Source organism: Hippocampus comes, unplaced genomic scaffold, assembly GCF_001891065.2.
Source record: "Hippocampus comes isolate QL1 unplaced genomic scaffold, H_comes_QL1_v1.1 scaffold76, whole genome shotgun sequence".
NCBI classification, from domain to species: domain Eukaryota; kingdom Metazoa; phylum Chordata; class Actinopteri; order Syngnathiformes; family Syngnathidae; genus Hippocampus; species Hippocampus comes.
Genome location: NW_017805277.1, coordinates 882679 through 900211, shown reverse-complemented (window position 1 = coordinate 900211; position 17533 = coordinate 882679). Strand labels below are relative to the sequence as shown.

The 17533-nt window shown below is 39.9% G+C and overlaps 1 protein-coding gene across 1 annotated transcript in view; it reads left to right on the top strand.

Moving 5' to 3' along the window:
* Positions 1–446: 446 nt before the first annotated feature.
* The window catches only part of eys (eyes shut homolog), a 172694-nt gene continuing 155607 nt past the window's right edge, over positions 447–17533 (top strand). Inside the window, exon 1 of the mRNA XM_019870330.1 lies at positions 447–600. The gene's annotated coding sequence lies outside the window, so the exon portion shown is untranslated. The remainder of the gene's footprint in view (positions 601–17533) is intronic.

Below are 17533 nucleotides of genomic sequence, written 5' to 3'. Positions count from 1 at the left end.
CTTGTGAGGATAAAGCGGATCGGAAAATGGATGGATGGATATACTGAGGAGGCCGCAAGCCTGCCACAGTCTCGGACATACACACACCTGCCTAATCCCATGTCATGAAGGTGATCATCAATTACAAATGTTTTATTCAATTTAAATTTATTCTAATTATAATGATGAACAAGTATGACAATTGTAGTTTCTGCTGAATATCGCCGCATTTTGAAATGAAACTACTTTATTTTCCTGAGCAGGGAGAAAAAAATGAATCGAATAAATGTGGTTACAACTTTACCCTCACTTCACAAAGGAGTGGGGAGGAAAACTTGTGAAATATACCCATAGTCGCACAGTATCACATTTCCTAGTAGAGGCATGTCATGTCTATTTTCATGTTCTTTGGTTCGCCTTCTATTTCAGTCAATTGCCGTGGCAACACACCTGTCACACCTGTTGCAATCAGCTGCTGTTTGGAGGCCGCTGCAGAAGTGTGCTGGTGCCACAGAATTGTGTTGCCTGAGTGTTTCACTTTGCCCCTTTCTCTCGATACTGAATTGATCAGAGTGTCCAGTGCCTACAGTTTCTGTCCTCAGTGTTTTTTTCCCTGCGACCGTAAGTACATTTGATTCCATGAAGAAGAAGGTTACAACACTGTTTTGTTGTTCGTGGTTGCTACCTCGGCACTGTTGATTTCTTTTGTTTCTAGCGCCTTGTGTTTCTTTGTTTCACTGTTTTATGATCTGACAGAGCTTTGGCTTACTCTTGATAGCTGTAATCATGTTTCTAATCTGTACCTCAAAAGTTAATCAGAAATCTAGCACTACACTAATACTTCTGGAAATGAAATTATTCTTAGTTCCAATTTTCCAGTACTCTATTCTAAAAGACAACAGCTTTGGATGGCTTCCCCAAACCTCTCGCATAATTCAGCGTTCTGGGAAGATATTTGCTTGTTATTGTTAATTGATCTCTCTGAGGAATTTACTGCAGCCAATTATTACATCTTGTGAGACACATTTATATTTGCAAAAGGTCACATTGCTCCAATTCTTGCACTTAGTAATCAAGCGGTTACAGTCTACCAACAATGATTAATCAATTGAAGCACTTCAAAGTGAAATCAATACCGATCTTGTAGTTTTGACCACGTTCAAATGTAGGTCATCCGATAGGTGATTGTGAGACAGAAAGCTTTTTTTTATTTTATATATATATTAATTTGGGTGTGTGCATTCTTCAACTCAAAATTCAACCTTGTTTCACAGATCATATTCCAATTAGGTAAAAAAACTAAAGCAAAAAAAGTCAATGATTTCTGAACCCAACCTTTACCCGTTTACATTTATTCCTTTTGTTAGAAAACGGGGTCGCTGATTGTGTCGTGGTACCCTCGCCTGACTTGTTTGCGGGCAGCGTGGGATCGGTTCCCACTCGGTGATGATGTGGATGTGAATGTTTGTTTGCCTCTATATGTGCTGGTGACCACTTCAGGGTGTAGTCTGCCTTCCGCCCGAAGTCAGCTGGGATAGGCTCCAGCAACTCCCCGCAACCTTGACATATTCCACCTTATTGTCTTCATTGGGTTGAGTAAATAATGGCACTGCAGGAAATGATTCAGTTTTGTTCCTGGAGTAGCAGTTTTATATGATTTTCATAATTTTCGCACATGATTCTGATTGAATATATTCAGCTGACTTTCACTTTTTTGTGATGATTGGTCTGTAATAGACCTGACGGGCAGAATGCTGTCCCTGCCCTGTTTCTATCTGCTGCTTTTGTGAACAAAACAATACCTTGTATCAGATGGAGCACGAGGTAACTGGTATCCAGAGGTTTCACCGTCTTTTGAGCCAAGGTACATATATTACGTAAGAAAAAAACAAATCTCACAACGCACCTCCAAACAAAATCATGATTAAAAAGTATCTTAATCTCCTTTCACAATTTAACTGGCGAGTAGAATTAATGGTGACTGCGCTCTTTGTTGTTCATGAGTGGCCGCAAGTGCAGCCAACGACTGCAGCTCAAAATGACAAATGTTTTAAGCAGTACGCAGGCTGTGTAAGCAGAGTGAGTGGGAGAAAATTGTCTTTGCATTTCATAAACCAAGTACTCATTGTCACTGTCATTAGTGTAGTGGGTGAAAAAGGTTTCAACAAACCCCGATAGGTGAACTGATGTGAGAGCCATCAAGCAGCCATTAGAGCTTGGCCCTATAAAAGCAAAATAAGTATTGTAACATTGTTAAAGGGGACGGGAATAACATTTTCACTCCATTAATCAGCTCTGTCATTACAGCCGCTTCACATCAGGTAACCTTTCTGAGATGGACCTTGAATACCTGCAAGAGTTAGATACCTCAGTAATGGGAAAGCCTTCGCACATCAGAGAGCGCCTCCAGCTATTATGGCGTCTATTGTGCTGCACTGCCAATATCAAAAATTATTTTCAGCATTTGCAGAAATGCATTACAACTCCCCACAGGATCTTGATATCTGATGTGACTTAAACTGCATTCAAGACTGCTGGGAAATGTTGGAGCTCAACACGAAATGTTACAGTTCAATTTATGCCCCAAAACATGAATGAAAACTGTGGTAAACAGAGGCGGGAGAAAGTCACGTATGTGCAAATCACAAGCCAGTGTCGGGTCATAATCTTCAAGTCTGAAGTTACTGTGGAAAAAAAAATCAAGCATGTCGAGTCTCCACCAAATTTCCAGCAAGTAGAGTCAAGTCATTACGTGATTCAAGCAAGTCGTAAATCAAGTCATCCGATCTTGCTTAATCACAATACATTTTTTGTTATTAATTATCTTTTACTGATCATGTCTAAAGTAAATTTATGACTCTAAAAACACAAAGTAAATTCTCATCTCTTAGCGTTGTCACCAGACTTGGCCGAGCTGGCGTTTGAAAGTTTTCAAGTCGCTTACAGGAGAGTTGCACACGGCCTTTCCCCCGACCTCTTAATTTTTTTTTTTTTTTTTTATGTAGCACAAGGTAATTTGGAATAGATCTGCAAAATGTTTGGAATATTTATAAGGTTGCGGGGGACTTGAGTGTTCAAAGGTGCTGATGTTGGCATCAAGGCAGCATGTGATGACCCTTTTGAAAGCGGCTCCCATAAAAAACACAATTTGAAATGAATTAAGGTCAGTTATCGTGTTTTCCCCGTTTATATTCGACAAAATGTATCTTGCAGCCGTAGAAGTCAGAAAGACAAATCCTCATTTCAAAGAAGAAAATAACAATGACCAACAGTCCAAGTAAATAAACTACTCTGTGAGAACAAGAAAGGTGGAGACAGCCAGAGCTGAAGGAGATGAAACTATAAAACACACACAGATGTACAGCTGGAGGGTGCAAGTCAAACTGTGCACTAAAAATTAGCAACATAGCAACACTGGTGACGAGCCATGTAATAACGTGGCAACACTCTGCTTCTGCTGCATCTAAACATCCTGACAATGATCATTGACAGCAGGTGCGATGCAGTAGGCTCCATCCACCAACGCCTCACAATGATACTGTGCAAACTGGAAACATAATTAAAAATGGCAGAACAGGCAGACCGATAAACAGAAAAATGACATGATCACTGACATCCTAATGGTAGTTTGCCAGATAATACGCTGCATAGATTCACATTTGCAAACATGAGCTGTAATCTTCAACTCATTTCCATCCATCCATCCATTTTCGAATCCGCTTTATCGTCACAAGGGTCGTGGGTGTGCTGGAGCCTATCCCAGCTGTCTTCAGGCAGTAGGCGGGGTACACCCTGAACTGGTTGCCAGCCAATCGCAGGGAACACACACTGACAAACGACCATTGGCGCTCACAATCACACCTAGGGACAATTTAGTGTTCTATTAACCTGCCATGCATGTTTATGGAATGTGAGAGGAAACCGGAGTACGCAGAGAAAACACACGCAGGCACGGGGAGAGCAAGCATACTCCTGATTTCCTCTACAGCGTTTTAACATACCAAAAATGTCATATGTTCTTGTCTTAGTGCAAGTTTGAACTTGTTCATTGCAGGTGTAATCTGTCCCCATCATAAACTCTTTATGACCCGTGCCAGCAAATTTTAAGTCACATTTAACAGTCTTAAATTTCATCTAAATATAGACAAAAGTAACGGAGAGGGAAGGGGTTTGCCTCGTGACATTTTATAGACATACAGTAACTTGAATGTGTAGGTCGTCTCAAACTTTTAGTTTGCCTCAAAATTGCATGATTGGAACCTCCCACTTCGAAAGTTATCGTGCACATGTGTAACATAAAAACAAGTTTGCGGTTTTCATTTAGAAATTCTGAGGATTGTAGAATGTCTTACACAAGGAACATCTTTCATGCAACACATCCCAAATTTGCATTCTCAGGATATTTTTCGAATGCGGCCAATATATGGAGGAAAAAAGGAGATGGGATGTTTTTTTGTTTTTCAAAGGAAGGTCTGGACATGTTGCTGCCTTTGCATATAAAGTGTGGGTAAGTGGAAATTGGAAGAAATATTTGCATTTCCGGTGTGGTTGTCTGAATAGATTTTATTTTAAACTATCACGGCCGTTAAAGGACACGTTAAGCACTTTTTTTTTTTTAAACTGTGCTTTTGTCGAAATGCCCTAAAGATCAAGCATTACAGTACACTCAATACCCATCTCGTTTGGCCTCTCTGAACTTTGCATGTTTTAGGGGAGCGATCATGTGATCTGAGATTCACCCCACTACTAATAACTTGATGCTGCATGTACAATTGTACAGGACATGACAGTCAGATGTTCTATTGTGAGGAATAAATCTTACATAATGTTCTGCATTTGCCTGAACACAATGCATTGCCACTGTACAGTATTTATTTTTCCAAGGTTGCATCTGATGGCAGCAGATTGAAAAATGAGTCAACTAATTAAATCTCGGAATAGGTGTTCATATGGATATTACAGATTGCAAAATTTAACCGTTATCTGTGTGCCAGCATATCAACAAAAAATTTCGAAGCGAAAGTCAAAGTAAGCAAACCGTATTCTGTCCAGACACAAGACAACAATGTGAATATGATATCACATTGAGTGTCAGGGGAAATATAGCAAATAACCTTCAGAACACCGTATAGAAACAGGAAATTACCTTTAAAGAACCCATGTGCTGACTCAGGGAAGCTACAAGGCACTAAGGCTCCCATGGCTCACCAAGACACCATACAAGGTATCCAATCACCCACTGAAGACTGCAGGTAGTGGAACAACGCATCAACTTAGATGTGGCAGCACATTAATTTCTGACACATCACAGGCAGAACGCTATTTTGCTCACTTTACTTATCACTGTACACTCACAGTATCCCTAAATTATACAGTATGAAATACCATATTGACATAAAGTGGATGTGGGCGTTTAATTACTCAACTGCAGACAGCATCGGGTATAGGGGTGAGGTTGTTTATTATGGGTAGGCCTTTATTTTAACCAAACCATTGTAATAATAATGATCAGGCTACAAAGTAATATGTATAATCATTTCAGTTACTTGAAGGCTACAGTGTATATAAGGGGTGGAACTGTTCGGTAAAAAGTGAAATAATGAACACGCGAAGGATTCGCAAATAATTATGAAACAATTGTTGTTTATTTATTTCAATTCATATTTCTCTATCCATCCAGCGGCATATAGGGATAGGTAGAAAAATTAAATGCTCTTCTACTGGATGACAATAAACCTGCATACACAGCAGTGGTGAGAGTGAGTCACATATGTGCAAGTCTCAGGTTGTAGCATTCACGTTTCATACAAGTACCAGTTAAATTAATGTGGGGAAAAAAATAATTCAAGCAATTCACGTCACCCAAAAAGATCAAGTCTTGATTTTTTGTTTGAGTCACCTGTTTTCTGAGTTTGTTTATCTGATGTTTGTAAACCGAGTCGTGATTGTTCTTTGAATGAGCCCTCAGTTACTGTGATGTCATTTTCAATTGAGAGCAAGAGGCAAAATGGCCGCCCGAGAAGGGGTGGATTTTACTGCTTAATTCATATTCCATAATACTAATCAGAATGCTGGGTTTAGACTAGCAGGGGCGAATCGCTGGTGTAAACAGCATTTTGGGGTTGACTTCCCCTTTAATAGACTCAAACCTTCGACCCTACTTCCAATGCTAAATTGTTTGTCATGCAGGGACAGGAGCACTCGTACTGCGAAGAAACAGTCCACATAAATGGTGGAAAACAACACTGTGACACTGTCACTGGGGGAGACCAAAAATAAATGTCATCACAATGAACTTTTGCCATGTTGCTACCTTTCAAAAAGGAGGAGGGAGGAGGGGGCAACCTCTTTTGTACCATTGGATACAAAGATAGGCTCTGTCCACCTTGATTCATGTTCTAGCCACTGTGAGTCATGGCTAGTCCCCATCCAATTACCATCCCATAATATATCAAGGGAATAACGTGAAAATAACACGTGGAAAAGTAGGAAGAGTCTTGGAGACAACTATGGCTAATGGACAGTGGTGGCATTTGGTTGGGACTGCACCACAGATGTAATGATTCAGGTGGACAGAGGCTGGGTCCACCGATAAGTAGGTCAACAGTAACATATCTGTTCTTGAGCCTTTTTCTTCCCTCACTTTGTCATTTTGTCTGAAGACGAAAGCTTTTTTCTGCATCTACAGTGTATAAAAGGCAGAGAATATTGCATGTTCTGAATACATCCCTCAAGGCTTTAGGAAGGCACTTTTTTTTCCAACTAATGAATGAGCCCAATTGATATTCATTAGAAAATCTGAATCAGTATATCAAAAGTGCGGTTCAAGATAAATGTGTCAGCAAGAATTGCTGGTGAATGCTATAAAATAATTATAATGCTTCACATCATCTTATAACGAAGAAGGGATGTTTGGGACAACCTTGACCTGCTTGAGCAAGAAATCATGAGACATGAAACCCAAGAGTATTAAAGCTTTTATGTACTACATCTGCTTTGTTCTCTTATGTGCCTTATATGAGGGGATCTCAGGCTGAGGATGTAAAACTGTCTGGTGCAGAGAACATTTTCACTTATGAGAGAGAAGATTCATTTATACAGGGAGGGTTATCATGAGCCATCGAAGTGCGGAGTCAAAACTCTCTTCTCCCTATTAAGGCTACAATCTACGGAAAATGGTAGCTGAATGAAATAATACAGTGGATTGTATGAAGTGGTGCAGTTTGGCAACCATCAATTTAACCTAATTTAATCTAGCCAAATTGCTTGGGCTCTGCTCTTTTCTCAACATTAAAACAATGTCCAGTTCCGAATCTAGCCAAATTGCTTGGGCTCTGCTCTTTTCTCTACATTAAAAAAAATGTCCAGGTCCAGTAAAGTTGTGACATGTCCATGGTTTCCCCGCAAAACTTGAAATGTGGACTCATCAGACCACAGCACACTTTTCCGCTTTGCATCACTGAATCCCAGTGGAGCTCTGGCCAGAGAAGCTGGGTTTACAGGGTGTTTTTTTTTCTATATGGCTTTTCCTTTGCATGGTCTTTTTTTGTCTTGCATTTGTGGGTTTAGCCACAAAGTGTGTTGACTGACAACGATTTTCTGAAGTGCCTATGCGCTCATGCTTTACACAAAGATGCCGCCTGTGTTGCTCAAGACAGCACTGATTTAAAAATGTTTGTTTGGCCTTGTGATATTGTGGACCGAAGAGTAAAAGCTGTAAAATAATTTCAATTGCACATTGAGGAATGTTTTGCTGAAACTTTTGGACTCTTTGCAGAGTTTGTTCACAAAGTGGTGAACTTCGCATCATACTTTCTGATAAACACCTGAGCCTTTCAAGGAGGTTAAGGTGACACTCGTCTGTTTTCCAAATATATTTTTCACCTGTGGAATATTTCACTTATTTGTTTGTGAAGCATTTCTCAGTTTTTGTGGCCCTGTACCAACTTTTTGGAAATGTGTTGCAGGCATCGAATTCAAAATGAGAGAATTTTCAACAGAAAAATCACCAGTTTGAGTTCAATTGAATGTTGCTCAAAAAGGATGTTATTTCATGCAAAATAACTATAGAAAACATATCGTCACACAGAATCTTGTCACCCCGATCTTAGTCGAAAATAATTGAGGAGAGAGAACAATATAAGTTTCGATTAGGAATTGTAATAATTTTTGAAGCTGCGGTTAATTTCTTTTGTTAGTGCTAGTGCCACCTCAAAAAAATCGACTACTTGTTCTACTCTTCATATGCTGGATGTTGAATATTAAAATGACATAAAAGTAGAAACATTTCCCCTGAGATCTTTCACCCTCACACTCAGTTTTGTGTTGTGTGATAGTCTGAACCACTCTGTCGTTGAAAAGATTATCTGGAGCATCACTAATTGCAGCAAAATACCATTCAATAAATATGAATATAAAGCATTAGTGCAGCAAAGCTGTGAGACAATGTGATGCAGGTCACGGGTAATGTATTTTTTTGGGGGTCGGCAGTTCCTTTTGTAGACTACAGAGAACATTCAGTAAAGAAAGAGAATACAAATACTGTAATTACATAAAATTGGTTTTGGATTATATTTCAGAACTTTGCATGACATTGTTAAAACGTGACCCAAAGCACTTGCACTGACAACAGTTTGCTGTCAGTTGGGTTGAACTTTTCCATTTGAATGAAAATGTCAGATTATCGTCAATGCGACAAAACAATTATTATTCCATTTATCTCGCCAGGTGGCATTGTTCATATCATCTTCCTCTTCCAGATATTGTATAACATTTGACCTTTGTCATCCATGCATTTGTAAATGTTTTTTTTTTGTTGTTGCTGTGATTTAATTTAAATTATAATGTGATAGAAATGTGAGATATGAAAGTGGGCCTTCTGCCTTCTGTAACAAATAACACAAAGCCGTAAGGTTAAACCTTTGTATCCATTCAGCTTTTACAAGAAGTGAAATGCTTTCAATTAACAGGTTGTAAGAACTATAGTAATTCTTAGTATACGTAGAGGATTTCACACAGTCAGATGCTCTGTCTGGATTATTAGACACAAGTACAGTCAACAAACACTAAGGTAACAATCTTGTGTGCCTGAGAAAATTAAACACAGATTCACTTGATCAGAAAAAGGAAGCCATGGAGAGACTTAAATGATGCAGTTTGGACTGTACATTTATTTTTTCATTCTGGAGCAAAAGATAAAAAGGGCACATAAACACCGCTATCACAAGTGGAGAAAAAAAAAACATGAAACATTGCCACAGTTATTCAGATCTTTTTGTTCAGCTAATGGGTATTTTTTTTTAGTTAAAAAAAAAAAGTACTCACGTTTTTGTCACGTATTTGTCCCTGGCACCTCTCTTTCGGCAGTTCAGTCAATTTTGTGCGTGGCAGGCTATACTTTGTTTGGCTATTTTAACAGATGAGAGTGGTGTGCACCTTTGTGGGCATGACCGCAGCCATTTACCAATAGAATGGGCTCCTCTCCTTTAAATTCGGCACACAAGAGGTGCACAGTCTTTCAAACAGAAACAAAAAGCAGAAACTGATTTGCTGGAATCCATGCAGGCAACCAAAATGCACAAAGTACATTTATAAGGAAAGATAAGTATGGTGGTGATTTGGCATTTTTAGTTCACCACTTGCTTGTGTTTTGAAAAGAATCTCTCATAATATCTTGAAGGACCAGGGAAAGATTGACTCCGGTTTTCCATACTGTCTTGGGCCAAGGCAGAGTGGGCGCGGCAGTCCTACAAGGTTATGGAATAATAAATCAGAGAATCCATGGCTGCGGGCGTTTTTCAAATTCATCTTCACCTGAGGGAGCTGGCTAATTCTTTGTGGACAAGAAGATTAAAGCCCTCCGTATGTGTGTTGTTACACTGGCTTAAATAACATGACCGTCAAGAACGGGTACCCCTTGCCTCTTATTGACTCTGCTTTTATGCTCCTGCACGGAGTTTCACTTTTTACGAAACTGGACCTGTGCCATGCTTACTTACTTGCCCACTTTTGTGAGGGAGACAAACAAAAAGGAAACTTTCAAATCACATGGGAGTCACTGTGACGAGCTGGTCATGCCATTTTCTTTGTTTACTATGATGACGTTTTCATATTCTTTGGTTTGCGTGAACGACATTGTAAATTCTTCAGAGGCTGCTCAGGAACAAACTATATATGAAGGCGGTGAAGTGCGAGTTCAAGTCTCAAAGACCATCTTTCTGTGATATATCATGGCAGAGGAAATGTTTAGGATGGATCATGCACTTGTAAATGAGGTCCCCGAATCACTAAAACCTTCTTCTCGAAAACAGTTACGTTTTCCTGGATTTGCCAATTTTTACGGGTGATCAAGGACTACATCCTTTGGCTTTTACCCGACCTTCTGAGACTCAAAGAATGTTTCTACTTCAGCTCATGTCCTTATCCACCCTGACTCCGCAAGACAATTTATTGTAGCAGATGCACCCGTCCACCTTCTTTTCACACACTCTCCGTCGAGAAAAAAACGATGATACTGGCGACAGGGAACTCTTGGCAGTGAAGATGGCCTTGGAGGAATGGTGACATCTGTTTGAGAGGGAAGAACAACTATTCATTGTGTGGACTGATCATAAAAAATCAGGAACACATCTGGTTGCCAAACATTTGCACTCCCGCCAGGCCAGGTGGGTGCCATTTTTTATGATAGGTTCACACTTGTGATTTCTTATCGTCCCGTGTCTGGAAATGTTAAACCAGACCTGATGCCCTGTCTTGGCATTTCCCACCAGAGGGCTTTAAAGTCAGACACTGACCTCATTCTGCCTCCTGGCTTTTGTGTGGCCTCCGTTACCTGGGAAATCAAGTCAGTGGTCAAGAGGGTTCAGGAGGAGCAGGTGGGGGACCCTGAGATTGTTTATGTGTGCCTGACTGGAGAGAGAGAAGAGGAGAAGAGGAGCCGTTTTCTGTGGGCCCAAATATATTCTGTGACCCCACCCTCTACCCCCAGTCAACACGGTACTTTTGATCATTGGTTAAGTATTATAACTCTGTTGACCAAGGTGGCAGGGCTCACCTTCTGGACCATACGAATATTCTTCTACATGTTTATCGTTGGTGATAACGAGTATGATACTGTATTGGGAAAATAGTAGTTCTTCCACAATTCCTCCCTTTTCAACCCCCTGAAATTATGGATGCCCAGATTTTGGTGTGACACCCCCGACTATTCCCTTCAACCACAGCACGTCCTCCTCCTCCTCCTCATCATCATCATCATATTGTTATCATTTCTAGCTACCACCTCACCACCAGTACCTAAAGTTGTGCCTGGCTAACTTTGAGGATTTAACACATCTCTACGAGGCCAGAACAAAGTTTTATATTTGGTCTACGATGCCACTGACTGTATTATGTCTTTAAACGAGTGTGAAATCCACAAGCCAACTTCTTGAATATGAAAGTTTGCAGAAAAGCTTTTAGAAGTATGGGTTTAGATTATTCACGCAATTGGCTCTATTCATGGTTACCGTATTAAATTCTCTATTTTCCCCCCTACGATCACGTTGTGGGATTTATGATAACCCATATTCTCATTTTTGAACAGTTACAGCTTTAAAGCTGCGTCAGAGCTGCAGTTCCCCGCAAAAAATACCTTGATAGAGAGATGTGATTTCTACGCCCCCCCCAAGCCCTTGCCTTTTTTTTTTTTTTTTTTTTTTTTTTTTTAGGATTCACTGGATTCATTGTAAATTTGAGAATAAACCAATAAGCTCCGCATTCAGTATGAAAACAGATTGTCTCTGGCATTCATTTGAATACTCTGTGTTTTTATTTGATTTTGTTTTTTTTCTTTTTGTATGTCAAGTCTGCATCGTAGCGTGATCGCGGCAACAGAATCTTGATTGTGTTGTCATGGAAACTGGGTATTATAAATAAGTAGAAAGTATTACTTTGTCCTGGTGGAGATGTGGTGTGTTGGCATGAAAAAAAAATACGTGCATATCCTGGGGATATACACTGTAGATATGACTTTTTAGGATCTATGAAATGCGGGTACTTGTCATTGTTTTGTGTTTTTTGTTGTTTCAGAATGCCTCTGTATTTAGTTGTTAGTTTTAATAACTGGGTTTATCAGTTATTCCGTTCATCAGATTAATTGTTCAGCCATTCTTGAGACGTTCTTTTTAATATTAAGAACTTATAGCATCTGGTTTAAAAAGTGGTAACTAGTGAAAGAACTACTCAATGAATGGATTTTGTACATGTCAACACAAGGGAGATATGCTTTAATAATAAAGAAGCAGTAGAGCTGAAAGAGGCCACTGTTAGTTTTGTTTCATTGTAGTGGAGGCAACCTAAAATAGCTTCTTGACATGCAGCTTCTGCTAGAGTAAGACATGGTGAATTGGAAAATAACCTACTTTCTGGCTCGGTGTTGCTGCGTTGCACAGAGATCATGATGGTACCTCAACTGTAAAGTCACAAATATATAAGTGTAAGTGACACTGAAAGTAGGAATTTTAATTTTATGTAACGTTGTCGTTGCTGACATCCTCAACTTTCAAATTCTGAGATTCAAAAGAAAGGTAAACAGGATTATTTTTCATCAGAACTTCACCCGCCCCCACTCCCCAAAAACACATTTAATTCAAGCATACTTCCAAGCAGAAATAATGAACCGATTCTCCATGGAGATACTACTTCAGATCCTTTAAGTCACTTTGCACGTAAACATCTCCATTTCAGGGAAGCCGAAATCACAATATGTGACACAGCAGGTACTCGACAGTGCAGTTAAAAACAGAATATCATTGCTTAAGGCAAGGTGACAGGTCTAATAATCTGCCATCCTTTATGTTTAATATTTAAATCCCAGGGGCAAAGCGAGAAGGATGGGGTGTCCTTGTTTCAAGCGTCCTCCATACTCTATTATCAATCCAAGGCACTGTAATCATGCAGCCCGTGTTTTCCATCTAACTGTGATTGATTGGGGTCGCAAGGATCTGAACTTTTAAATGATGATGATATGCATTTTTTATATTGCGGTATGCATGATTTCAATTATTTTTGTTGCTGTTGGTGTTGCTGTTTTTCACATCATTGAGACTACTGCGCTAGTTACTGAATCTTAGAAATGTTGTGGGATATTACCGTATTTTCCGCACCTAACCGCCTTCCATTTTCTTAAAAGCTCACAGCGTGCCTTAAAATGTGATGCGCCTTGTGTATGGTAATTACGGTAAGATGTCAACCCCAAAATGGCTCCTTGCTAAAGACATTCTTCCAACGCAGAGTTCAAATTTAAGGCGATCGGTTTCGCAGTTGAACACGGAAATAGAGCGGCGGCAAGAGAGTTCAACGTTAATGAGTCAATGTTATAACTTGCTGTTGGTTAAGTGAACTGTGTTGCTGCTTTATTAAATAAGTTTTACTGACATCTGATCATCCCTATATAAATCAGGGTATAGTGTAGTGTCCTGTTGGCATTTCCTTGAGCGTAGCTCCATCTAGTGGTTGCATTGTATATTGAGTCTTATAATTCGGTGCGTCCAATGTATGAAAACAATTACAAAATAGGCCATTCATTGAAGGTGCGACGCATAATCCAGTGCGCCTTTTAGTGAGGAAAATACGGTACTTGCTTTGTGAATATTTTCGAGCCTCAAACCTGAAGGGAATGAATGCTCTTTAGGTCAGTATAATATATGGCATTTGTGTTAAATGAGTGTAAGGCACGTGCAATAGGACAGTGTTTATCCCAGAGCTCCTCAATCGGGAATAGCAGAGAGTAGGAAAAGTCACAGAGAATATCATAGATAAGTAAATGTTGATTTATCTCTGCAACTCTCTCAAACATTCATTTTCAGTCTGCTTATTGCGAGGAATGTTAGTTGTAAACTGCATGACCTTTGACCTGACAGGAAGCATCACTGATCAGATATTTATTCAATTACACTAAATTCTGAGATTTTTTTCTAAATGCATTTCACGTCTTGGAAGCTAGTTGATGAAAACATGTGCAAAGCCTGCTCATTTCTGGAGCTGTAGCGTTGAACTGCTTTTCATCATTTCAGTTACCCTCACTTTTTGGGTGAGGCTAAAATGCTGACTGGGCCCACTTCCACCACTACAGAGTGCAGTCAGCTAGCTCACGATGCCTACACTTCCCTGCCTGCCATCTTCCCTGCCTGCCACAATTTTCAGAACCTCTCTGTGTCACACTCAAGTGTTATGTTAAAGCTTTTTTGGGCTATTCGGCTTATTGTAATATGTTGACATTGGCAGTGATGAATTGGACCTGCCTGCCACTTTTCAATGGCATCTGGAAGCCTGTTAGCTCACGAGGTACCTGTGTTGTTTTGTGGAAAAGTACTGCAACGACTTGTTGGGATATTTTCCTCGGGCTTTATCGCAGCTCAATCGCATAGGGATCACAAAGTGTGAGATTTGAGTTGACAGTTGAATGGGCCGTGGTTTGGGTGCATTCAGCTGACACACCCACAGCCTCTTATGCTGCATTCAGGTAAAATGGGAAGTCGGATTCGTACTATTCGGTTTCTCCCAATTCTGACGTCAGTATTTGAAGCGAACATAAACACCAAAGATAGCTGATTCCGATTAAATTGTTTGTTTTTTGTTTCATCACAACACATTTTGACCTTCAGCAAACTTTCTTCACAGTGGTCTTAATGCATATAAATAAAGGAATACCTTCAAAGCATTTCATTTAGTTTACCAAATAACTTCCCCTGGTCTGATCTCGAAAAAGACTTCCCACCGTCCTTGATTGCAGCATAAGAGCTGACAATAGAGCTGAATTGTTCACCATTTTGCAGCCTCATTTTAAAAATTCTTGTGAAGTTTGTTTTTAATTCATTCAAATTTGGCAGGCAGCGGCGAGAGAGTTCAACGTTAATGAGTCAATGTTATAACTTGCTGTTGGTTAAGTGAACTGTGTTGCTGCTTTATTAAATAAGTTTTACTGACATCTGATCATCCCTATATAAATCAGGGTATAGTGTAGTGTCCTGTTGGCATTTCCTTGAGCGTAGCTCCATCTAGTGGTTGCATTGTATATTGAGTCTTATAATTCGGTGCGTCCAATGTATGAAAACAATTACAAAATAGGCCATTCATTGAAGGTGCGACGCATAATCCAGTGCGCCTTTTAGTGAGGAAAATACGGTACTTGCTTTGTGAATATTTTCGAGCCTCAAACCTGAAGGGAATGAATGCTCTTTAGGTCGGTATAATATATGGCATTTGTGTTAAATGAGTGTAAGGCACGTGCAATAGGACAGTGTTTATCCCAGAGCTCCTCAATCGGGAATAGCAGAGAGTAGGAAAAGTCACAGAGAATATCATAGATAAGTAAATGTTGATTTATCTCTGCAACTCTCTCAAACATTCATTTTCAGTCTGCTTATTGCGAGGAATGTTAGTTGTAAACTGCATGACCTTTGACCTGACAGGAAGCATCACTGATCAGATATTTATTCAATTACACTAAATTCTGAGATTTTTTTCTAAATGCATTTCACGTCTTGGAAGCTAGTTGATGAAAACATGTGCAAAGCCTGCTCATTTCTGGAGCTGTAGCGTTGAACTGCTTTTCATCATTTCAGTTACCCTCACTTTTTGGGTGAGGCTAAAATGCTGACTGGGCCCACTTCCACCACTACAGAGTGCAGTCAGCTAGCTCACGATGCCTACACTTCCCTGCCTGCCATCTTCCCTGCCTGCCACAATTTTCAGAACCTCTCTGTGTCACACTCAAGTGTTATGTTAAAGCTTTTTTGGGCTATTCGGCTTATTGTAATATGTTGACATTGGCAGTGATGAATTGGACCTGCCTGCCACTTTTCAATGGCATCTGGAAGCCTGTTAGCTCACGAGGTACCTGTGTTGTTTTGTGGAAAAGTACTGCAACGACTTGTTGGGATATTTTCCTCGGGCTTTATCGCAGCTCAATCGCATAGGGATCACAAAGTGTGAGATTTGAGTTGACAGTTGAATGGGCCGTGGTTTGGGTGCATTCAGCTGACACACCCACAGCCTCTTATGCTGCATTCAGGTAAAATGGGAAGTCGGATTCGTACTATTCGGTTTCTCCCAATTCTGACGTCAGTATTTGAAGCGAACATAAACACCAAAGATAGCTGATTCCGATTAAATTGTTTGTTTTTTGTTTCATCACAACACATTTTGACCTTCAGCAAACTTTCTTCACAGTGGTCTTAATGCATATAAATAAAGGAATACCTTCAAAGCATTTCATTTAGTTTACCAAATAACTTCCCCTGGTCTGATCTCGAAAAAGACTTCCCACCGTCCTTGATTGCAGCATAAGAGCTGACAATAGAGCTGAATTGTTCACCATTTTGCAGCCTCATTTTAAAAATTCTTGTGAAGTTTGTTTTTAATTCATTCAAATTTGGCAGGCTTGTTAACAACACTCTTCTCTGTAGTGTGTCAAATTTATAAGCCATTTCCCCCACTTTATAGAAGCTTTAACCTTTTATTAAGCAAAGTAAGGCAATTGAACGGATTCTTACTTGCAATGCCGATGGGGCAGCAGACGGCAGAATAAAACAAACCCAAATCATAATTTGTCATTGTTTAATAATGCACAGAATACATCATTTGATTATTTTTACCAGCAGTCATTACCATCATTTTAAAACCACTGGATTCATGCTTTGGAATGGAGCAATAAAACCTGAACCTGGATATCTTCTGTCAGATATAATTACAAATAGAAAGGGGAAAAAAAAAGTTCATAAATTATAAATACATTTTTAAAAAGCATCACTATTTGAGTTGACAGTTGAATGGGCCGTGGTTTGGGTACATTTTTAAAAAGCATCACAAAGTAAAGAAGCAAAAGTAGTCACACAGACAAAGTTTAGTTTTATCTTAACCAATAAATTATATCGAATTATACATGCGCTAGGTATGAGGGTTGTTTTTTTCTTATGACTTTATGCTTCAGTGATCAGATGCTATTGGCATATTTCCTTTTTTATGTGTCAAAAAGAAGTAGTATCTCAGGTTTTAAATTTGGAGGGAGGGGAGTGCGGCACTGAAATCTCTGTCCCTAATCGTTTGCAGTTTGCTCTTTGGGATGGAGAGCAGGCCAAAAGAGAAGTTAAAGACTCTGCGGCACTTGAATGGGAGCCAGTGACCTGCATGAGGTCGGGGATAATGTGCTGCCAGGGCTTTGAACGGGTGGGAGCTCTGGCAACAGAATTCTGGACACCCTGGAGCCTGTCCAGGGCCTTGACAGGCACCCCAGCCAGAACTCTGTTGCGGTAGTCCAGACGGCAAGTTATGAGAGCACGAATGACAGCCTTGGTGACAGAGTCAGTCAATGATTGGCAGAGTCCGGAAAATATTTTTCCAATTGATAAGTCTGTCTTGGTTTTAAACAAGAATGACCACCATGTTCAGGAAAAAGCATCGTTTAGCTCGATAGTTACTGCTTCACTGGACACCAAGGGAGAGCTTCTGTGTTCAGGCCTTCAAAATGCTCTTGGTGTCCAGTGATGCAATAACTATTGAGTTAATCAATGTT